The sequence below is a fragment of the Pelodiscus sinensis genome, chromosome 5 (assembly GCF_049634645.1).
Source record: "Pelodiscus sinensis isolate JC-2024 chromosome 5, ASM4963464v1, whole genome shotgun sequence".
NCBI classification, from domain to species: domain Eukaryota; kingdom Metazoa; phylum Chordata; order Testudines; family Trionychidae; genus Pelodiscus; species Pelodiscus sinensis.
Genome location: NC_134715.1, coordinates 45162082 through 45186288, shown reverse-complemented (window position 1 = coordinate 45186288; position 24207 = coordinate 45162082). Strand labels below are relative to the sequence as shown.

The window sequence follows — 24207 nt, the reverse complement described above, 5'->3', positions numbered from 1 at the left end:
TTTTACCCCGTGTATGACATTCATCAACTACAAAAGTGTTTTTTATTCGATGATGAGAAAGGACTCCATGGCTGTGTCTAGACTACATGCCTCTGTCGGCAGAGGCATGTAGATTAGACACATAGGCAAAGGCAAATGAAGCCGCGATTTAAATGATCGCGGCTTCATTTACATTTACATGGCTGCTGCGCTGAGCCGACAAACAGCTGATCAGCTGTTTGTCGGCTCGCGCGCTAGTCTAGACACTCCCCCTGTCGACATCAAAGCCCTTTGTCGGCAGCCCCATTATTCCTCGTGGGATGAGGTTTACCGGGGCTGCCGACAAAGGGCTTTGATGTCGACAGGGGGGGCGTCCAGACTAGCACGCGAGCCGACAAACAGCTGATTAGCTGTTTGTCGGCTCAGTGCGGCAGCCATGTAAATGTAAATGAAGCCACGATCATTTAAATTGCCACTTCATTTGCCTTTGCCTATGTGTCTAATCTACATGCCTCTGCCAACAGAGGCATGTAGTCTAGACACAGCCCATATGGTTATGCTTTCACATTCCTAATAAACGGTTAGTCAATAAGCCTGGGTTTATTGGTTAACATTTAAAGTTGCATGCAGGATCCAACCCTGCTCCTAGGGAGCTGGCTGCTGCCTGCACCATGGGTGTGGATAACCATGTTTACCCAATTACCTGATTTTTAACATCCCTACACTCTACCTATACAAAATGAAGTATTATAAAGATACCATTCAGCTCTTGGGAATTGAAGATGAAGATGAGCACTCGGTTATACCAAAAAAAAAAAAAAACCCATATCCCGAGATAACAATGGTGACAGCAGTATTAGAGGAGTCTATAAAAAACAGACAATATATGGTACACTGGAGTTAATAGAGTAGCTCCTCCATGAACACAGGACTAAAAGTTAACCATGAGCAAACAAATCACATGCTCATCCAATACACAGTGAAGTGGTCATTAAAAAGACAGAAATGTTTCCACGGGAGAGCATTTTTTATCTTAATCAAAATCTTAGACTAGATTACAGAGGAAAGACATAATAGAGCTAGAGAGGAGTCTAAAGTGCATTCTGAGAAAGAAAAACTATCTAGTCCCTTCCTCTTCAGGTACCTAGCTCAATTGAATGTTTCCCTTTATTTCCCCTTTTCGATAAAAGGCTGTGTGTTGAAATTTTGGTTTTTCTTAAATGAATTTATAATAGAATGGTCCAGAAAAAAGATCAGTATGTACGTTAATGTTTGTAAGGCATGTTATTGAATCAAGACATAGAAGAGTCTCTACAGCTTCCCCGAGTACATAATTTAGGCCATAGCTTCAGACAGACATCTGTGCCTCAGATACCTCTGTTTTCCCTATTCCTTGTGGAATTTGTTTTGATACTTGATCTATTGGAATTTCTTTCTAATTAGTGGGCAGCAGTAATTCTTCTCTTTGAGTATGATAATGATAATATTTGGGTATTAATTGCTTTTTCTATATGGATGGACCAAAAGGCCCCTAATGTTAAGCATGCCAACAACATTAATTCAGGAAGAACCAACTTCCATTTGTATACTTCTCTATATTTTTCTAATTGCCCCCAAGCTCATTTGTGAATGCTCTATACAAGTTCTCACCTAAATTTTGTTGGCATCAGAATGATTCTTTTGCGTTTGTCATAAATTGGTCCACAAATCACTTGGCTAGTCACTGAATTAGCAAATCCCTTCTCTTAGGGAATCTGTTAACTTTTCTCCCTCTCCCCTTTTTAAAAGGTAGCGTTCAGAATTACAAATTTAGCTTTTCTTGCATTCATTGGTTTACTAATTATACTGTTGTCTCCACATGCAAGTGTTATAACTGTATTGTGTAGAGCTGGACAATTTTTGACAGTTTATTCATTACCAAAAAAAATGCAGTTTCAGGTGACCTGAAACTATTTCTAAGTTTGACCCGATTAAAAATATTTTCACAGCCAAAATGGAATGGCCAGCTTCAGAAAGATGTGTGCATCTTTCTACTTTTAGTCTAGTGACTGGAATGTTTGCCTGGGACATGTTTTGTTCGTCTATAAAGTGCTACCAGATCATTTGTTGGTTTTTAAGTTTATCCTGTACAGACTAACTCTGCTACTCCCTGAAGCTGCCTGGGACTTGAGACACAAGGTTGAACTTGGAGCTGGGACTTGTACAAGGGTTTCCCCTCTTCCAGTTGAACATCCAAATCACCAAACTATTGGCCATTCTCCTGATAGTTGGCTCAGTAACCTCTTCTAAAGTTGTTCTACTTTCTACAGATGTTAGAAATGTGTGTGTATCGCTTTGTTCAGGAACACCCCCTAAACGATAAGAGGTATGACCACCAAATTTGGTAGAGAGTTTCCTTTTGTCCTACCTTAAAGCAAGGGCAGGGTTTGCTTGTGCAAAGGCAGTGGTATGTGCCCGGAATTAAGATCTTTCTTCTCATAAAATGGAAATGGAGGGGGTCTGGTAGGAGGGACTTATACTGTAGAATGACCACAGAGGGGAAGCAAGAGGCCAGAGATGGGGGACCAAGACAGCTATAACCAAATTGTATCAGGAGGAGAAAGGGACAGCTATCTACTACATACATTTTGAAGTGTTTGTTAGGGTGTCTGTTTGTCCTCCAGCCAGGAGATGTGCACCCCTGCTCTGGCAGCGCCCACAGCAGCAGCCATAGACAGTCACTTCTCTCACTGTGGCAGCTTGAGGTTGGTGAGAAGGCTGGGGTTTTCCTCTCTCCCTGGGGCATCCTGAACCCCTCATATCCCAGCCCCACCCCAGAACAATTACTTAAATTTCCTCAAGTTAAGGACTCAAGCAACACCAGATAAATCTTCCAGGATAAATATTCATGGGACCAAAATGGAACTATTTCCACAAGAGAGACTGAAAACAATAGCCTATAACATGCTCCTCCAGAAGAGCAAAAGTCCCTGTAGGAATTCAAATTTTGGTCTCCCATATCCCAGGTAGAACTTAGGAAAAGACAGTTTTCTGAAGCTAACAGGGGTGGGGGTGGCTGGAAGGGGAGAAAAAAATGAAAAAAAAAATGAACTTTTCCATTTTCACTACCAAACTAAATATTTTTGGTTTTGCTAGCTGATCTGAATAATTAGTCAGCTCATGTATTCTAGTTCTCCAGAACTTGGGATTTGCGCAAATCCCGAATTGGGGTGGGGGGGGGGGGGAGAAGAGAGGAAAGAAGAGAGAAAAGCAGTGATTCAAATTTTTAAAAAAGGGACTTCTTGCCCTTTTCATTGTATTTTCTTTATGCTCAGGGGTCTTGCACGTATTTCACTGTGTGATCAACGCCAAAAGGACTCAAGGATTGGCATCCTTGAAGCCAATGGGAGTTTTGCCATTGACTATAGTAGAGCCAGGATTTTGCCACCCAAAACATTTTAGAGAAATCTGCCAAAATTTACATTTAAGTTTCCACAAAAAAGCATACGTTACCTAAATTCTTCATGATTTCCATGCTCACTGAATGTAAGGCTAATATCCAGGGGTATGTCTATACTACAGCGCTAATTCGAACTAACTTATTTCTAATTAGTTAATTTGAAATAAGCTAATTCGAAATAACGCATCTAGACCCAAAAATTAATTCAAATTAGCGTTTTGCTAATTCAAAATAGTGTGTCCACACTGATTGGATGCTGGGTCACATTTAAGGGCAGGTGAAACTGGTTCCGGCAGGGCATCAGGTCAGTAGTTGCTTTATGTGGCTATCTGAGGCTCATGCTTAAAGGGACCCCCCTGGACAGCTGGTTCTCAGCTTTTCCGCTTGCTCGCCTACCTTGCCGAGGGACAGCAAAGCATTTTCCTCTCTGCCTGCCTGTGTCGGTGGTTCCCATTGGGGACGCCGCCACAGTTGGCACAATGGAGCCAGAGCTTGCCCTGGGCATGCTGCTCCAGTTTTTGGACTTCCTGCTGCAAGCCTGCCAGCAATGGCTGGAGACTGCCTGGTACCATCTGGTGCACATCAGCTCCCTGCCTCTCCCCCTGGCCTCTCTGGGGGCTATGGAGGAGCCACAGCAGCGCCCGGACACCAGCATGCCCCGCTGCATCTGGTGTCTGGACACCAACAACGACTGGTGGGACCGCATCGTCCTGGAGAGACCAACAGCGGACCCAGAACTTCAGGATGAAGAAGGACACCTTCCTGGAGCTCTGCGAGTGGCTCACCCCTGCTCTGCAGTGACGGGACACTCGCATGAGGCTCACCATCCCCCTCCAGAAGCATGTGGCCATCGCCCTGTGGAAGCTCTCCATGCCAGACAGATACTGATCCGTCGGGAACCAGTTCGGTGTGGGGAAATCCACCATCAGAGCAGTGCTCATGCAAGTACGACACTCACTGGCCCAGGGGACTGCAAGAAGGGGATGGGCCATCCCAGGGAAAACGGTCGGGGGGAGGGGAAGAGGCGAAAGTGCCCCGCACAGGAGAGTTTGGTCTGTCCTGACCATACTATACGCCGCCCGCAGCTGCCAGGATCGCAGCAGGGGTTGCTTCTGGGAGTGGGGCGTGGGGCAGTGCCAGGGAACGAACACTCCCAGCCACCCGGGTGCCCCAGTGATTTGCAGTTTGGTGTCTCTCTCTGCAGGTGGTCAAGGCCATCAACCGGGTGCTGCTCCGCAGGGTAGTCCGCCTCACTGACCCAGATGCAGTCAACCAGGGGTTTGGTGCCCTTGGCTTCCCCAACTAGAGGGGAGCCAATCAACAGGACGCACATCCCCATCTGTGCCCTGGAACATAAGGCCTCCCTGTATATCAACCACAAGGGGTACTTCTCCGTCCTCCTGAAGGTCGTGTCTTACCACTGGGGCCAGTTCACGGACATAAGTGTGGGCTGGTCCGGCAACGCACATGACGCCAGGGTTTTCCACAACTCCTCCATGTGCCAGAGACTGCATGCTGGGACCTTCTTCCTCAACCACCACATCAGGGTCGGGGGACGTGGACATGCCCGTCTGCGTGGTGGGGGATGCGGCCTACCCCCTACAGCCCTGGCTCAGGAAGCCGTACACTGGACACCTCAACCCTTCCCGGCAGGCCTTCAATGCCAGGCTCACCAGGGCCCGCATTGTGATCAAGGGGGCCTTCGGCCGACTGAAAGACCAATTTCAATGCCTCCTCACCCGCCTCAACCTCGCCAAACACAATATCCCTCCCGTGGTGGAAGCATGTTGTGTGCTACACAATTTATGTGAGTGGAAGGGAAGCTTTCCTGCCAGCCCGGATGACTGAGGGTATGGCTGGTCTGTAAGTGCAGCCCCGCACCGCCGTCGTCTGGGAGGCCCAGCGGGGGGCTGTCCAGATCTGGGAAGCCCTGCGGGAAAGCTTCCAGGTGGAGTAGGACTGAACTCCCCCTGCGTGCCCCACTGGGGCCTTCTTCCACCCTCCCCTTCTCCTTTCCCCTCCCTAATGTAAAATAAAAACACCTGTTTTGCCAAAAGAAAACCTCTTTTTATTGTACATAACAATAAAGAGGTGGGGGGGAGGGAGGAATGAGGGTGGGAGAGGGGAGGGGGAAACCTTGGAGGAGGGAGCTGGAAGGGGGAGGAAGGGCAGGGAAAGCTCAGGGTTGGGGGTCCTGCTGGCTCTCCCGTCTCACAGCACTGCAGGGGCGTCAGGGGTGGGTGGGTGTGGAAGGAGGGATGGGGGGGGTGTAGAGGAAGCGGAAGGAGGAGCAGGGATGGGAGGAGGAGCGAGAGCTGGGGAGGCCACAGGGGCTGGAGCAGGAGGCGGCAGGAACCTGTCCACCAAGGTCTGGAGGTGACCTCTGAGGGCACCGCCCTGCTCCTCCAGTGCCTCCAAGCACTGCTGCCACAGCCGCAGGTCCTCACGGACCAAGTCATCCTGGGTGCAGAGCTGGTGCTCCAGTAGCCACAGGTGTCACCGCTGGAAGTCCTCCAGGTACCTGGTGCGCCTGCTGGCCCGGATGAGGGTGGCTGTTGCAGGCGGGGTGGTGCGCCCTGCAGTCCCAGGTGCTGTAGCTGTAGTGAAACAAGAGCAGTGGTCAGTTCTCCCTGGGGACACAGTGGGTGAAACCCAGCCCCCCTCTGCAGGGTGAGGTTGGCGTGTGAGGAATGGGCCAGGGCGCCTGCATGACACCCAACTGCTGCTCCATAGTGGGCAAGGCCCAGGCACACGGTCCCTGGGCTCCCTCTCCTCCCACATGCAAAAGGGGAGCATGATGGCACTCACATGTGAAGCCCTCCCCGGCCTCGGACACACAGCTGATGTGCTCTGTGGGGTGCCTCGAGGGTTCTGGGTCCTGGGCAGGCTCCTTGAAGACTCCTGGATCTCGACGTCCTCCTCCTCCATGTCCAGGATGGGTTCTTCTACCCCGGGGTCGATCACCACCCGGGGGGCATGGACTGCATGAGTCCCCAGGATGTGGTCCAGGGCCTAGTAATCAGGGCCTCCCAGCCAGAGGCCGACCCGGAGGCCTGCCCTTGAGTAGGCTTGCCGCAGGTCCTTGATCTTGAAGCGGACCTGCTCCCAGGTCTACACGTGGCCTCTGGTGGCCAGGCTGGCAGCCATGCAGTTATAGATGGCCGCATTGCAGTGCCTAGTGCGGAGATCATGGACGTTGGAGTCCTCCCCCCAAACCTCAATGTGGTCCACCATCTCCACACTAGACCAGGCACGCGCCCGTCTTTTGTAGCCCCAGGCAGGCTCTTGGGAGCCGCCAGCCTGCTCCTGGGAAGAGGCAGAGGGCTGGGTGGCAGCAGGTGACTGGCTCATGCCGTGCCAGGTGCAGGGTCTGTTGGCTGTGTGCTGGCAGGCTTGCAACTGGCACAAGCACTGTAGCCAGACCGTAGCCGTTTAAGAGCTCCGGGGCTGGGAGGGGGGCAGAAGAGTTTCCCTGGTTTGGCCCAGAGTGGCTACCAGGGCAACCTGGGAAGGGGTAGCCTCCAACTACACAGCCCTTAATTCGAACTACTTAATTTGAACTAGGCGTTAGTCCTTGTAGAATGCGGTTTACCTAGTTCTAATTAAGCACTCCGCTAGTTCGATTTAAATTCGAACTAGTGGTTTGCATGTGTAGCCCCTATTAAAGTTAATTCGAACTAATGGCTGTTAGTTCGAATTAACTTTGTAGTGTAGACATACCCCAGTGTGACATTATTAGAATTATGGACTTGCTCAGCATGGTCACTTAAGCAATACATTTTAAAACTACAGTAAAACTCTATTAGTCCGGCATCCAATGCTCTGGGACTCCTGATGGTCCGGCAACATCAGGAACCCGGAAGTGCTGGGGCAGCCGGACAGGCTTCCCCCATTCAGCTGCTGCTGAAACTGACCAGCAGCTGAATCGGGGACGCCTGGGGCAGAGCAGCTGGAGTGCTGCCGGGTTGGTCCCGCAGCACCGAAGGACAGCACTGTGGGACCAACCCAGCAGGACCCCAGCTGCTCTGCCCCAGGGGTCCCCGATTCAGCTGCTGCTGAAACAGACTAGTGGCTGATTCCAGGAAGCCCAGAGCAGAGCTGCTCTGCCCGGGGCTTCCTGGAATCAGCCGCTGATCTGTTTCAGCAGCGGCTGACTTGGGGACCCCTGGGGCAGAGCAGCTAGGGTGCTGCCGGGTTGGTCCTGCAGCAACGAGGGGTGGCGCTACGGGACCAACCCAGCAGCACCCCAGCTGCTCTATTGCAGGCATCCCAAATTCAGCTGCTGCTGAAACTGACCAGCAGTGGCTGAATCAGGGTCGCCTGAGGCAGAGCCGGACTATCGTAAGGGGGGGGGGCTATGAGGGGTCTGGGGTGGCATCCCCTCCCACCCCACTCCAGACCCCCCATAACCCCCCCCCCCTTCTGATAGTCCAGCATATCTGATAGTCCGGCACCCCCTGGGTCCTAAAGGTGCTGGATTATCGGAAGTTTACTGTAATAATTTACACACAGTTTAACAGACCCCAAGATATATTAAGGGGGGTTATGCTTATAAAGCAGGTTCAGTGCTGTCCCCCTATAGTAAGTGTATTTTTAAATTATACCCTGAAATTGTAAGAGGAAAATAAGCAGTAGACCATTTATGTAATCTGTTTAAAAACAAAAACACCTCACTTTACCTACGCACTATTATAGGGGTGGACAAAGGGCCTCCCTGCTAAGCTGATGGATCCAGCCCATGGCCGCCTTGCCGCTCCCCCACCCACAGGCCAATTAGAGCCTAGGGGCAGGGAGCACCCGTGAAGTCTCTCATATCCTGTCCCCAACCTGCCAGGGGCACACAGTGGCTAGAGAGCTGTCAACTGGCTTTGCAGGCTGGATCCAGCCCGCAGAGAGCCCTTTGCCCACCCCCTGGGCTAGAGACCTATGCCAGCTGTTTTAAAAGAGCCAGCATGTCTCTCTAGCTGCCATGTGCCCTTGAAGGGGCGAGGAGAATTGGTGCGCTCCCTTGCTCACAGGCACTGATTGGCCTGGGGGCAAGGGGAGCGTGCGAGGTCTCCTCCCACTAGGTACCTAGAGGGAGTGCCAGTTGTTTTAAAATAGCTGGCATTTCTCTCTAGGGGGCAGGGCAGGTGAGGGAGGGGGAAGACACCTCACACTCCTCCACCTCAGACCAATCAGGGTGAAGCACAAGAAGTCTCCTGGACCCACCCCTTTTGCCCAAGGTCCCGCCCCTTCCAGGGTGTCCTGGGACCACTTCAGAAATTTTGGAAGTGGCCCCCTTTTAAAAATTAAAGACAAAATTCACTCCATTCATGGGTGGAAAATGTTAGAGGGAACACTGCACGCTCAAAAAAATTTGTATCCTCCTTTGTCATCTGTCCAAGTTTCTGCTTCTTATAAGCTTCCTTTTTTGTGTTTGTCATGTAAAAGCTTCATTAAAGATATGTGCTAAGAACAATACTGTGTGTATTGAATAGAAGGGAGGGTATGCCTTTTCCCAATAAATCATAAAACTTTCCAAATAATATCCTATCTACAGATGTGAAATTGATATGCCACCATGAAACAATAGACAGTATCAGGCTGGAAGAGGAGCCAGATTTTAGGACAAGAATTCCACAACAGACCATCCATAAAGTACAGCACTTTGAAAGTGACATATCATCGTGTTTGGTGCTACTATGATTTTTTTTCAGGATTATCCAGAATAGTTCTTAATGGCACATAATCTGCATTTCAAAAATAGCACACTATGGATGGTGTCATCTTCCCATGCATTGTGAAACAAGCCGTATTCAAAGCTAGATCTTATTCAACCCTACTGTACTCCTTTCAGGAGTCTGACATGACTCACCTCACTAATCTGTATATTTGTGTCTGAAGTGTCACAGCATATTTATTAAATAATTGTTTATTCCAACTTATCTATTTTATACTATGGTAAATAAGAAAGTATAAATATTGTACAAAGACAATGACACATAAGAAGTTTCAGTTTGTAATGACTTTACTAGTGTTCCATGTTGCCTGCTGTACAACTAGGCTAATATTTAGATGAATTGACGACCTCTGTGTACCCCCAGGGTATGCTGAGAACTCCTGACATAGACCACAGCAACTAGACCAGACCCTGGGGAGGAGCAGACAAAGACTAACTGCAAAGCATCTATGGAGCAGCTCTGCAGAGGCAACCTCAGTCCACTGGCTGAAGTGGTGTATAGTTGGCACCTACATACCTCTACTCTCTCACACAAAATGGAGAGACTGCATATACCCACTGAGCAGTCGATTTTCCCCTTTCCCATGTACAGTGACCCAGGAAAATTAGAGTATGACTTCACATAGATGGTACTCATGAATTACACACATCTAGCTCCACCCTTGCTTACTTGAACAGCACTGCTTTCTCCACACAGGAACCCCTTAACTACAGGTGAGGTGCTAGATTAGTCTTCAAAAAATATAAAGCAAATCTTTTTCCATATGCATGGGATAGGTGCACTGTTTTACGCAGCTTCTCGTTTCTGGAGAAAGGGGTTGAAATGCATTATCAGGAAAAAAAAATATTTGGTGGTCTAACAATAACCCTGTCCATTTCTCTGATTGTCCACATCACAAACCCTTACCCAGTTGGACTCAAAAGTCTCTTTTTAGAAGAAAACAAGAAGGTTGAAGTAGGTCAGGGCCCCTCACCTAGGGGTGTTTACCCAGTTTGCCTTCCTTTTCTTTGTAAATTTCTAACCAAGGCTATTGGTCACCTCACACTTTTGAATACCAAAAGTTTAAAGTATGTTTTTCATGTGTATGATATTATCAGATAAGTGCTGCACCTGGTTGTAATATATGTGCACAATGTATAAATTTTATGGTCCAACTAAAAATAGCACTTTCAAAACTATTTTAAGTAGTGTGTAATTCACTCTGTGATGCTACTCTGGCATTACAAAATAAGTTATAAAGAGCAGATTATTTAGCATAGCCTAAGGTTATGATTCTGAAAGTTGATCTGCTATTAATAATTTCCCAGTGTCATGGAATTCCATGATACACAATGGATATAGATGGTATTTTTAGATACAGAGACAAATAGAATTTGTTCCATTAATGATTTTTATATAGCGACAATCGTGGAACGTCATCAGTATAATTCTTGGCTTTATGAATTCAGAGTTTAAATTTAGATAACAGACCTGAACCTTTAAAAAAAGAGAGCTAAAGACATACCCATATATGCCAAACAATACCTTAGCTAAACAGCATTACAAATCTAATCTTAGAGGAAGATAAATAATTCTTTAAAGCTGTACAAGTGAGTTTGAAATCAAAGAGGTGGTTCCTGGCTACGTAGGCAGGTAAATTTCAAAAATTAAGCTTAAGTAATAGCTTATAGATATTCTTTATTATTGTTTGGGGATGTATGAAACAGCAGTTTCAGTTTAGAAAACAATATACTTCTCTGAAATCAAGGGAATCTTACACTCATCCCCCACTGCAGAACAGCAACAGTTAATTTGTGCTCTCCCTAAAGTTTGAGGACTATGGATCATCCTGGGCCGAAGGGGAGGGGGCGGAGGGAGGGTAAAATACCTCACATCAGATTCCTGTGTAGGCAAGTCTTAGGCTACGTCTAGACTACAAAGAAAACAGTCGGAAAAAGATACGCAAATTAATTTGGTATCTTTTTCCACTTTTCTTTCAAAAGAGGCTTTTCTGAAATTTGGTGCATTTACACAGCACCACATTACAGGGGGGGGGGGGGGGAGGACCACCTGTTCTTTTGAGCCATCCCTTCATCATAAGACAAGGTTTACAGTGATGGCGAAAGAACACTTTCAGAATTTATGTCTGCTTTTTCAGAATTTTTTCCAAAAAAGCAGATGCATGCCTTAGATGCAGCATTGTTTCTTTAGAGTACCTCTGGTATCCCCGAAAAGCACTGCAGTCTAGACATAGCCTTAGAGATGATATACGTAGTATTTCCCTTTTGCACAGTTGAACTGCTTCAGACTGAATGGATCACTAACACCACAAGCTAGACACAAATAAAAACAGAGAAGCACCAGCCCAAAAGGTTTGCAGTATGAGAGTCCTTTTCCCATCAGGATACATAATCTTTAAGACATTTCTCCACATACAATGCACACAAGACATGTGCACTTGAAAAAAGATACACATTCTAGGATAACCACATTTCATTTAAATTGTTATTCTTAAATATTGTGCTGTAAAAATTCTTCCCTTAGTAACATAAGTGTGACTTCTAGTCCTTCAGTCTTGCTGCTTGCAATATGCATATAAATTGTTACTATGCAAGTAATGTAGGATGTTCAGTGTATATTAAAAACCCTACAGCTAGCTTCCATAGTGATGAGTAGGTGATATTTGTACCTTAATTTGTCATCAACTGTGATTGCTCCATTCAGTGAGGTGTACATTTTGTTCCATAAAGCACTGTTTGGAAAAGGTGTAAGTACCCTTACCTCATGTTTGATTTCTTGTCTACCTTAACTTGTAGGTCAGCAGATTACCACATTAAACAATTCATTGTATAGGTATTGCATGTAGGGGCCTAATGCAGTTTCTACTGAAAGGTGGGAAGATTCTAATGGACTCCAGGATACTGTGGATTGGGCCAGAAAGCTTGTTTATAGTGAAGAACATGTAAGCAGGAAAAATTAATTTGTAAAATCTGCATTGGCAACTGGGGCAAAGTTATTATTGCTTAAGTATAGCATCATGCACAAGACAAGACAATTTAGAAATCAAAGAGCTAGTTCAAAATTTGTTTAAATAGATGTGAAGTAGTAAATAACGAAAAAGTGACTATGCTCATACCCAGAAGTACACTAAGAGTTTGTTTGGATAGGTGCCATTTGCACTTCATAACTGCATGTTCCATTATGCACAGCGATTCTATGTAGCCAAAAATATTTTATAGTTGTGATTTTTTGAAAAACACACTAATAATAAAGGGACTATGCAGTGACTTCTGCTAGCTACAGTACTAGCCCATGATTTATTTTACAAGCTGTTTCACACAGCTCTGTACTAAATAGACGTTCTTTGTGCTTTATTACAAGTTTGCTCCATTGAGTCATGCTCTCTGTGGGACGTTGTGTCTATATTTTATTTTACTCCTGCTATTAATTACCTTGTGGGCCTGTATCGTGTCTCCCTCAGTCTCATTTATTATAACGGCGCCTGCTAGTGCCGCAGTAGTTAAGAGTCTGTCAGTTTTTCCATTAGAAACCCCATCTCCCAGGGGTTTATAATTCAACTGTAAAACTTTGCTCCCAGCTGATGCTTGGCATATGTGGCCACAGCCATAAGACATTTTAACATCAGACTGAACAGAAAAAAAAACCTGTCTGTTTTCAAGTCATAGGATTACACATGGGCTCAGAGTTCTAAACTCAAACTGCTTCATTTCTTTTAAATGAAATTTTGCGGGCCATTTGCTAACAAGAAAGGTCAGTGCTTGGGAGTATTTTTAAATCTGTATCGCAAGACATTTCCCCACTCATTCTGCTTGCCTAGCACTGAACTTCTCTATGCTAATGCACAACCTTGGTACAGTTGACTTTAGAATTTTCTCCTCACAGCTGTTTTCTGGAACAACCTTTCTGAATTTTTTTAAGTTCCATTGCAAGAATTTTACAACAAAATAGCGGTCTTACCTGCAAACTGTTCTGCCCAGGTAAATGCCTTTGACATTAACCTATGACATTAACAAGACTCCACCTACAGACAAAAGGGTCAACCCATGTTAAACAGCTTACTTGATCAGGATGTGGAGAAGTATTAAATTAGAAAAATATTCCTCTAAAATGTTATTAGATTTTTTTTTAAAAGGTAAAGGGGCTGGCCTCTGTTACTGTCTGTCAATTATTTACAAACTAAACAAAAGCTTTAGATATTAACATTAAATCCTCACTCCCTCAATAGATTTGCCTGCAAAAAGGCTTCTGGACTTTGACAAACTGTACTCTGTTCCACTGGTTTACTTCGGAGTATGGTCAGTAGAATGGATATTGTAATTGACCCTGATAGATGCCACAAAGGAATTCGTGGAAGACAAATATGAGATGTTTATTTTTATGTTAGTAGTCAGTGAACTTCTGAAGTTCTACTCATGCATTAGATAAGTCACATACACTGAATGTAATCAATTCTAATTAAATTCAGTGTCTTACTGGGCTGACTTATCAAACAATACTTTTTAAAAGTATATATAAGCATTGCTGCCACCCAGGGAGCTGCAGAGACCATCATGTTACCAGCAATGCCAGAGACAAAGACACTACCAGAGGAATTTTCTGCATACTATGGGTCTCTGTGACACTTAGTCCAGCTCAAAGGGGCTATGATGTGCCCTGAGTAATATCTGAGAACAAGAACTACAGAGCTGATTCCAGTGGCTGCACTCCTAATTTCCCCCATTCCCATGAATGGTCGGTGTAGCAAGGGCTGGGGGAGGCAGGCCCCCAGTCCCACCTACAGCCCTGTCCCCACTACGGGGAGGGGAGGAAGTGGGACAGCATGCTGAGTATGTGCACCTTCCCCCAACCATGGGGAGGGGAAAAGTGAGGGGGGGCGAATGCACATACTCCAGCCTCCAGAGCACCAGGGAGGGAGGAAGTCATGTGGCCCCAGCATCACAGAGGAGAGAAGGCTGGACAGCCCCAATCTCCCCAGAGCACCAAGGAGGGCGGGCATTGGGGGCAGCAACACTCTTCCCCCAGAACACCTACAGCCAGCATTCCGGGGTCAGAGTGTGGGCAGGGCCATGCCTGGCAGTTTGGGAAGGCAAAGCCTCTCTCTGCCTAGATTACCAGATGTGCATGCCCACTCCCATTCTACAGCATGCTAGAAGTGGTCAGGGGGACAGGCATTGCAATTAGAGGAAAACTTTAAACTATCCTGAAGTCTACCCCAGGCTAGATCAGGGCCTAAGTTGCCCCCCACCCCATCCTGGAAACACACACACACACACACACACACACACACACACAGACCCTGCAGAGTGAGAATTCTATCCCCATCCAGACCAGACCAACAGGATTGGGAGGGCAAAACAGGCAATTGTCAAAGGCTGGGAGCCCCAGGTCTCTTTAAATGCCCCGTACAGGCTGCAAGGTTCCTAGCTGCTCACTAGGTGGTACCAAAGGGAAGCTCTGGCTATTGCTAGCACAGGTGCAGTACCGCCCAAACATAAGGCAGATTACATCCGCATGGGTGCAGCTTTTGCATGCATTGGGGACCCATTGCCTTCTGCCCTCAGGCCTGGAAATGTTGTTGGCAGACCTGCCGCACATGCTGCCTAGCACAGTGCTAGCAACAGGAGCAACTCTGAGATTACCTGCCCAGCGAGTGAAACAGAATGTGCAGCTGGCATAGAATGAACAAACTAGAAACTGGGAGCTGGGAAAAGAGTAGGGTTGCCAGGTAATCGGTTTTGAACTGGACAGTACAGTATTGAGCTTTCTTTTCAGGAAACAAATTGAGAACATAAGTGTTCGGTATTTTCTAAATAAGATGTAATGTAGATTGTGATGTATAATCTACATAATGTCAAGTGTGTCCAGTATTTTTGTTGAAACCATCTGGCAACCCTAGAAAAGAGAAGCAACTTACTTTATGCATGTGCCACAAGTAAGGTGATTCTTGCAAGTGTTAGGTTTGGGGGGAGGAGAGAAGAGTCACTAATGAAGCTAAGGCATCCAAAGACCCAAGCAATGCTAAATCACCTGAAATAATCAAGTAAGTGGAATTACTATCCCTATAAAGTCAGAAGTCATTCTCATTCAGCATTGTTTTTCTTCAGTCCTTTCCTTGGAGGCATCTTGATTAAGCAGATTTCCTGAGTACATAGAAACCTAGGGCTGGAAGAGACCTCAGAGGAGGTTATAGAGTCCAACCTGTGCCCAAAGCAGGAACAATTCCAACTAAATCAGCCAGGGCTTTGTCAAGCTGGGATTCAAAAACCTCTAGGTACTTCACCACCTTCCTAGTGAAATAGTTTATCCTAATATCCAACCTAGACCTCCCCCACTGCAACTTGAGACCATTGCTCCTCGTTCAAGTCACCTATCACCACTGAGAAAAGCCTCTCTCCATCCTCTTTGGAACCCTCCTTCTGGTAGTTAAAGGCTGCTATTAAATCCCCCCTCACTCTTCTCTTCTGCAAACTGAATAAGCCCAAATCCCAGAGCCTCTCCTTGTAAGTCATGTGCTCCAGACCCCTGATCATTTTTGTTGCCCTCCACTGGGCCCTCTCCAATGTGCCCAAATCCTTTCTATAATGGGTGACCCAGAATTCCCAATTCTGGGGAATAATCACTTCTCTAGATCTGCTGGCAATGCTCCTCCTAATGCACCCTAATATGCCATTAGCCTTCTAGTGCTTGGGATTCTTCCCTCCTAAGTGTATGCTAGCTTGCATGTCATCACATTAGGGTGTGGAGTTCAGTGTACATATTGGAACTGGACTAACTAATGTTTAAAATATCAGTTGTCCTGAAATGGAAATGTTTTCTGGTAAAGTCTGATTAAAGTCATAGGGAGAGATCAGGGAGCAAGGGGCAAGGGAGAAGAAGTGGGAAGAGAACATGTAAATAAGATAAGCATTTGAGATAATTGTCTACTTTACCCAGTCATAAGGGCAGATGACACTGGCTATAAGGAGCAGGGGAAACTGAGATACAAGAGAACAAAGACCCGGAGAAAGTATACCCTCAAAACGTATGCCTATAATTTTCTTTTGCAGTCCAGATAAAACTCTGGCAGTGGACACATTCAGGGCCTTAGAAAGAAGTCACAAACACAAACGCCAAGTTAGCAGAGGTCCAACTGTGTTACTTAACAAAACCAAAACACATCTGTATGTTAAGACAAAGCCTATGTCATAGTAACTTAAATAATCAAGACATCAAACAGAAAAGTACATGTAAATCCGGGTTTTTAGAAGATACATATTTAGAAGAGAAATCCTTCTCCTCCCGCATGTGTATAACACACATTGTTTATACATGAAATGTGAATAGACAGCAAGTATTTGGTAGTTTTTAGAACCTATGGAATAACAGGGCACATTCCAGTTCTTTGGGGCTCAAAGGCAGAGGATAGACAGAAAGCATGCATGCAGTATTGTGCACAGCACGTACAGTCTTTCAGAGAAACTGAAATGCCCCTACAGACCCAGTCTGTTAACACAAGCAAGCACATTTTGCTTTCAAGAATTATGACTACATCCTATAGTGTATTGTAGTATGCAGTATCCCTTACAATATACCCGTTAAGTGATTTCATATACCATATAGTAGGTGGTGCAAGCTCAGACTCTCTTCCTGCTGATTTTGGATATAACAAAATCTAGGGTATTCATCTCATTACTTTTATTAATGTTTTTCCTAGTTTTAGTAATAAAAAAAGCTTCTACACTGTAGCACCATCTACCTTTACAAGATGGTCCTGATTAAAAAGATTAGGAATTTTTCCTCTGCATCTGTTTGAATCCATCACTCATTTTTCTAATAGTAAATCTTTGAGTGAGGCCAACAAACACAGGCCAAGAGTTCAACCTTCATTTTCCAAATCCCAATTCTAATGCGGTCTCCCTGGGAAGAAGGCTATGTTTACAGAGGAAAAATAAGTAAGGTTTACATTTAAATTAAAAAATTAATGTTGAGGGTGACACGATGCCTCTTACTTAAAATCCATGTGTATATACAGTCCTTTGCAGTTACTAACCATCAAGCAAGCAGTTATTTCTCCAGAACACCTAAACTACCCTGTTCTCTTTTCTAATCCAAGGCAAAACTGTCAGTCATGTTTATTACTAGGCTTGACTAATAAGCTTCTATCTGACCTATGATTGTCATTGCATAATAATTTACACCACTGCCTCTGAAAGTGTTCATTTTAAAAATCCTGTGGTTATAACTTGTTCCTTTTCATGGAGCACTCTCTTTACTCACTAAAAATTGTGAGGATTGTTGGAGGATTTGTTATTTCCTATCCCCATTTAAATGCAGTAACTGCCACCTATGGACCTGTCCTTCCATGATCTCAATGGTTATTTTAAACAAGTAAGCCATGTGATACATGAAAAAGGCAGAGTTTCACATGTCTGTCTATGCATCCATCTACATTATACATGAAAGGGGGTATTGACTGGCTGGTAGAGATTGAGCAATTACAGTGACCACTTCCTCTTCCTACCTTCCCCCCCTCCAAAAAAAAATCCTCCTCTCTGAATTATTATTGCACCTTTTTTTCCCCTTTCTCTGTCCCCACAATCTAAATATCCACAGAAAAAGCTTGTCACAAACCTGGATGCAGAAATTCAGGCACTGTGCAGGCTAGAAGCAAGGCAAGGATCATGGCTGAAGCAAAGGGTAGGAGCAGAGCACATACAGGAAAGATAGCAGCTACTTTGAGTTGTTACTGTGAAGCCTAACAAGCTTGCCTACTTTCCTGGCCAATGAGTTAGAGTGGTCAGCCAAGTGGCCCTGCTCTGTCTCAGCTGTGCTAAGAGGCTGCCCAGAGACTAGGCAAACACAGCTGCAAGTCCTCGTTCCTGATGGAACTAGTGGCCTGATTCTGTTCCCATTGAGGTAATAGAAACACTGGGGAAAAGGATCATCAGATGCAAAGGATGAAATAAAGTTAATTCACATAAGTATCTTAATATCATTATATGGAAGCAGATAGAAAATAAGACCACTTCATAGGCTTAAAGGGCTTATGGGGCTATTAGATCATTTAGTTTGACTTCAGATATAATGAAGATAGCAAGGGGCAGGCAACTACAGGAATTTTTTTTTAATTAAAAGAAATGTGAGAGAGTGTGCTGAATGATTTTCAAAAGTCTTAGAGGAAACATTCTAATACACTTTCTCAAAGGTCCTAGCAATTGAAATGGGGAGGGATGTTGAAAATTTAAATGGTGGATTACTTATCTCAAACAAAAATAATTAATACACATACATTACGTAATGATAAGTGCCTTTGTTTAGCTTTGCAATCATTTTAGAAAAGCAATAGTATGTCAAGAAGAGAAAAGCTCTCAAACCTCAGACTAATAACCCACAACACAATTAAAAAACTATTAATAAGAAAACAATGTCTTTGGAAAGCACAGAAAATATTCACTGGCCCAGAGCCTTTGCATGCTTTTTAATGTTCTTTCATAGGGAAAGACAGAACACATAAAGCCCTGTTGGACTTGGGCTAGGGACTTCATGCTCTCCATCTATGGCATTGGGAAAACTAACTTCCAGGTCTAGAATTCTGCATTTAAGGTAGGGATTGAAATGGCAGATGCAATGATTATGCAGTACTTCCTGATAGGTGAATGAAGAGCATCCAATGTGCGTCTTCAGGGCTGGAAGATAGCACAAATTTATTTTTAAATAAAAAATGTCAAGGTGTAAGATTGAGATTCCTGGTTTGGGAAAGGCTCCTCTAATAAAATTTGCTAGTAAAGACAAGTAAATAACTTCTGCTGGATGATCCAGATTTGAGCATCTGTCTAGTGTGAGATTGCCTTCCCAAAGCAGTTGTTTCTGCAGGTGGTGATCTGAAGTGTCACAGATTTGACTACCCTGTCAAATCAGGGAGGCTGTCAAATTGTACATAGCAGCCGCTGGGCATACAGTAGTGCCATAAGACCTGCATCATTCCATTTTTGTTCTGCTTTGGAGACCAATAACTCCTGGAGTGTAAAGTGAATGCAGGCTAAGTAGAGCAAGTTGAACTTTTTAAAATCCTATGCACTGAGCTGCTCATGTGGCTGAGTAGCTTCCATTGTAAGTGTCCCACATTCCTTTTTTCTTGGAGTCCCATTAAAGATGATCTCCCCTAAGAACATGGCTTTTCTGGCTGTGTTTCATGGATTAGGATGATTAGTTTCCCACTCAGCTGATGCACCATCATGCAGTCACATGTCCTCACCTACCCTGTTTGATGGATTTTCCCAATCCGCTGCTCGGTAATAACATGTAGTGTCCCAATCCATAGACAGCATCTCTTATATTGTATATAGGCAAAATACATATATGAACAATTATACTTATGCCTATATGAGCTTCCCTTGAACACTTTTGTGAATGAAGCCTCTTCACACAAATATTTGCAACAATGAATTTAAAAAATAAATACAGTTTAATTAAATTTAGACTCCCTCCCCCATTCACCTTGTTCTAAAATTCATGTCATGTACCTCATATGCTCAGATGATAGAACGTGAAAAATATATTTGTTCTGATTTCCACACCTTGATTTAAAGGCATTGCTGAAAGTAACTGATGCTTTATTGTTTTCAAAGACACTGCTCCATGAGTAAATATGTAAATGTTAACTAATTAATGAATTACCATTCACGTTGCAGACAAGCTGTTGCTTTTTAAGTATTGTATTGATTGAATTTTTTTAAGTGTTCCATTATCCTCTAGCAAAATGTTTGATTTATGATACAAATACAATAGAAGTTTCTCCAAGTTTTATCCCCAGATGCCTTGTGAAAAATAAAGACAAAGCAAGCTTCTAACAAGGAATGACACCAGACGTCAACATTCCAGCAGTTTATACCAGAGATGTACTCTCATGTGGTTAGTGCTTCAGAGGACCACAATAAAAACAAAGCTGATAAATACGCCACAGGAAAAATACTACACACACTGTGAGAGTGATTATTGTAAATTTCTTCTGATCTCTGTTTCCTACTAGACCTGAGGCTATGAGGCACCTGGATATTGCCTGCCCAAACATGAGGAAGCCCTACTGGTACCTCATATGGATCAGCTTCCCAACTCCACTGGCCATGGGCAACATGGGCAACACCCCCGCCCCCCCCCCCCATCCCCACACATTCTCACTGTCACTTTAAGGTTACCAAGTAGCATGCTCCAACATCAAACCCTCCAGCTTCCTCTTTGAGTGCTCAGCCCTTGGTCCACTGGACACAGAATATTAGCAGATATGCTGCTATGAAAGAAACAGTACCCCCCCAACTTACTCAGAGCAGTGATCTGAGCTGGAACTAGTAACGCACAGCATTTAGATACACTTATACTCAATTTCTCCGTAAAGGTGTCGAATAAAAGCATAGACATTTAAATAGCAATAAGCTAAGGAATTGGAAGCAAATGGCTACATATACAGTAAGCCCAAACCTGACTCAACTCCCCTGTCTTAGGGAGCATCGCTCATCCAAAATCCCTGCAGCACTTTTTCAGTCAGGTGGCTGTGACCCTCCTTTCATGAGACAAACACACAATCAGCTCCCGTCTCAGGTTAAAAAAAAGGCCTATTTGTTTCTTTGCACCCTGTATACACAAATAAACATGTACAAAATAAGGAAGAGTCAAAGTGCAATTGAAACATATGGCTGATCTAAAATGATTTTTCTCATTTTCTTTTACTGAATTTTGACATTTTGGGGGTTTGTTCTTAACTGGGTCAAAAACACAAACACTGAAATCTCATACTCCATAAATGGAATTACTGTTCTTGGCCAGCTCTGGTGATATGACTACATTTAGAGGCCCCACCTTTTTAACAACTGGAACCTGGGTAACCTCCCTATGTTACCCAGAAGACTTTTCCAGTGTGGATCTCAGCAAGCACCATTGATCCCATATGAGAACATGAGGGTGAGTTAGGATTGCCAGCGATCCTGAACTGGATGCTGTTGTGGCAGTGGTGTCTGGTTCATCTGGTTGGGAGAGTTGGCAACTATAGGATGAGAGTGAAGGTCATGTCCCCTCCCTATGTCCCCTAGGCCTGACAAGGACTCCTAAGTGGAAGCCAGAATCCCAACCCCCTCCCTTCACACTAGAGATCTCAAAGGCAAAATGAAGCACATACCACAAGCACATACCTTCCCCATACCTTGCATGTAGAATAGTGATAGAAATGTAGCCGTGTTAGTCTGGGGTAGCTGAAGCAAAATGCAGGACAATGTAGCACTTTAAAGACTAACAAGATGGTTTATTAGATGATGAGCTTTCGTGGGCCAGACCAAGTGGGTCTGGCCCACGAAAGCTCATCATCTAATAAACCATCTTGTTAGTCTTTAAAGTGCTACATTGTCCTGCATTTTGCTTCCCCATACCATGAGAGTCCCTAGGACCAATGGCTGAGTAGCCCATTGAGTTTTAGAGTTCTCAGTTAAACCTTCCAAATTTATCACATTAGAATTCTCCATAAAAATTCAACAGCTGTAAATTAACCAAGTGAAACTGAGAACACTGTATTTCATCTAAACTCACTCCAATTCTTCATGTTCAGCTTTATTACTAACTTCCATAACATTAACTCTTCACTTTCTCTTTAGACTTCCTAGACCTGACAAGCCAACCTATTTAAATATCCCTATCTAAAGGGGCCCTTTCTTCTTACTTATATTCTGGATCGAATTAACAAGCATCATCTGCTACATAAAGCAGCAGAAATCAATCAGAAGAGCAGTTAAGCTGATAGGTCGGGGAGGACAATAATTTTCACGGGGGGGCCACTTCATGAATTTTGGTATCTTGTCACAGGTCAGCTCCGGGGGCCCCCTAGAAGGGGTGGGGTTGGGGCTATGGAGAGACACAAAGAGAGTATATGAGTATAAAAGAGACACTCTATGAATATGTGAGTGTGAAAGACAGACTTTGTGACACAGCTTGAGTGTGCAGCAGTGTGTATTTCACAGACTGGATTTGTGTGATAGTGACACAGAGAGGGTCTGTGCTAGCTGCTGCTGTGTAAGTTTCTAAGAGGTATGTCTACACTAAAGAGGTTTTTTTTTTGAAAAACGGCTGTTTTTCCGGAAAAAAAAACCCCTTCATTTACATCCACACTGCAATCACGTTCTTTCAAAAAAAATTGAAAGAACTGAGGGGGTTTTCCAACATTGGAAAAACTTCTTTCTACAAGGAAGAAGCCTTTTTCCAAAAGAGCTCTTTTGGGGGGAAAAAAAGGCATGTGTGGACGGGGAAGATGGAGTTCTTTCGAAAGAAGAGGAAAGAGGAAAAAGCATAGGTGCCCTGGTGGCCACTCCATCCATAGTAATCACAGCTTAAATGCAAGATAGCATCCATTCAGTGTGGACGCTATATTTCAAAAAAGGAGATCGCTTTTTTGTTGTGCTTTGGCAATGTGGACGCTCTCTTTTAGGAAGACGTTTTTTCAGAAGATCTCTTCCAGAAATGCTTCATACAAAAGAAGCCTGCAGTCTAGATGTAGTCTCTGTGTCTTTAAAGGAAATTTGTCCTGCTCTGTTGTCTCCCTCATTCCCCTGCTCTGCACTCCTGAGTCACTTATCATCCATGCTTCAGATTGGAGTATCTCCACTGTGTCTCCCTCTCCCCGATCTACAGAGATGGGTACAAGGGCAGGGGAACACCCTGACTTCACTACTCCCCTCAACCCCCCCCCCCCCCCCCCACTCTGCACAGTTAGCAGGAGAATCTTAGGAGCAGCTCCACTGTAGGACAGAACAAGGTGTGGGAGGAGCAGCCGGACACACTCTGCTAATCAGCTGGGCAGGCCAGAGAGAAATGCTTGGTGGGCCCAATTCGGCCCCCAGGACTGATTTTTCCTATCCCTGTAATAGGCATCAGTTTATGGACGTTTACCCCCTTGTTGTATTATAGTATAAAATATTATTACAGATTTGAATGTTTTATTCCCTGCTCAGACAGTCCCTCTTCCTATCCCTCCTCCCGCAAAAAATGGTCCCTGTCACCTTTCCTTCCTGGCTATCTTGCTTGCACAGCAGGGATTGTCACAGAGTAAGTTTTCCCATATGTAAAATGAGGATCATAATATTTTTGTATCCATCTCACAGGGGTTTTGTGGGAGTGATTAATTAGTGTTTGTATAATGCTTTGAAAAGGTTAATAATGTAAATCAGTCAATGTGAAGTTTCAGCTGGATAAATTCATCTTTTTTAGAAGTTGAAATACCTTTCTTTAAAGAGCTTTGTCAAGATTAGCTACTTTTTCTTTACAATTTCCTTAGAATTAGGTTTGTAATGAATTTTCTGAGAAGGCAAAAATTAGGGAATGAGAAGTGCCCACACAAATGAGTGGGATGAGTAATTTAATTGCCACTTACAGCACCAAGTTGATATCGTCTCTGCTAAATACCAGTTTTGTTATTGTCAAAATGGTGGTGAATCACGCAATCCTATTCTTTAAGGATTTGTTTTGTGGTGGGCAGATGCAGACTGAAAGTCTTTTTCAACTGTAAAGAGATAGAAATTAATAAATATTTTAAAACACCCACTGGTAGTCAGTGAATTGTGCAAGTTCACATCTGCTCAAAATATAGAAGATACTTTGAGAGAGAATGCTATAGGCAATCTGCCCTTCCCAACTTGCATACTATGTATTCAAAGCACAGAATGTTCCACATTTTCTGCTATAGTTATATCAAATAATACGTAACTCATTTATTCTGACTGCAGAAATAGTCCATCTTTAACTCCTCATTAACTATTTGGAGCCAAAATTTCTGCTGCTTGCCCTTTGAAATGTATGTCCTGTGCCTTATTTTTTTGCAGAATGAGGAGTATAGGAGCTGGCAGGGGCTGCCCTCAGCATTTGATTTGGGGATCTACTGTAAACCCCTTAAATTGAATGCTAAAAGGTTGCTAACTAAGTAGCAATGTTCCTGGAACTAGGGCAAATTCAATCACAGACTGATATTAGGCTGTAAGGGGCAAAATTTCAGTATTTGGAAAGTGGCCACATATGTAGAGATCTAATATAGCAATTGTGCAGCATTTAAATGAA

At 44.3% G+C, this 24207-nt stretch overlaps 1 long non-coding RNA gene across 1 annotated transcript in view; it reads right to left on the bottom strand.

The window, feature by feature from the left end:
- LOC142829420 (uncharacterized) overlaps positions 1-17908 on the bottom strand; it is a 163119-nt gene extending 145211 nt beyond the window's left edge. The window contains exon 1 of the long non-coding RNA XR_012903820.1: positions 17752-17908. This is a non-coding gene — a long non-coding RNA (uncharacterized LOC142829420). The remainder of the gene's footprint in view (positions 1-17751) is intronic.
- Positions 17909-24207: the final 6299 nt, after the last annotated feature.